Below are 764 nucleotides of genomic sequence, written 5' to 3'. Positions count from 1 at the left end.
ATATAAGAGATTGGCGTCTTAGTAAGTGAGTTTCTTGCGTAAAATGTTAGGCTTTGAAAAGGGACCAAATCATAATTTAAAATTTGCAAACATTTTCAGTACAGCTCACGTAATCGAAATATCGGAAGGACAATAGCTATTGTAGATTTTGTAAATAGACGAAGTTGAAATGACTCCATGCAGCTGAGAAATAAAAAAACAGCATATTCCATGAACAATGGAATGGAACTAATAAATCATCATTTTATAAAACATCGATGCATGTTATCTGTACATCATAGCGACCGTATTTTTCACAAGTTTACCTACCTCCTACTACATGTCGCCCCGCACCTGCAATTTCCCCTTGCAACAAATATTATGTTCCAATATTTTTTTTTTAATGCATAATACACAAGTGAATCAGAAAACCGCAACGATTGCAATGCAGAGCCAGCGCCCACGCCAATAAAAGCAATAAAGTGAAGAAATTGAAGAGGTGAACCCAATGTCGTACGGTAAAAGTATCGAAAAAAAACTTGTGTTCATGAACTTTGTCCTTTGGTAAAGTAATTCGAAACGAAAACTTTATACCATTTTTTTTTCTTTCTTTTTTTAGTTAATCATGGTATCATGTCCTATTCTGTGTATCTTACTATATATCCTGTGCTCTTAAATTTTGTTCTGTGCACTATGTAATGTTTTCCAATTTTTTGTCATAACCTTTGGTTTTATTTAATGCGTGAAAGTATTCCAGTGACTGAAGACCAGTTTTGATTATATAT

The sequence above is a fragment of the Penaeus monodon genome, chromosome 20 (assembly GCF_015228065.2).
Source record: "Penaeus monodon isolate SGIC_2016 chromosome 20, NSTDA_Pmon_1, whole genome shotgun sequence".
Taxonomy (NCBI): domain Eukaryota; kingdom Metazoa; phylum Arthropoda; class Malacostraca; order Decapoda; family Penaeidae; genus Penaeus; species Penaeus monodon.
Note: the sequence above shows the minus strand (reverse complement) of the source record.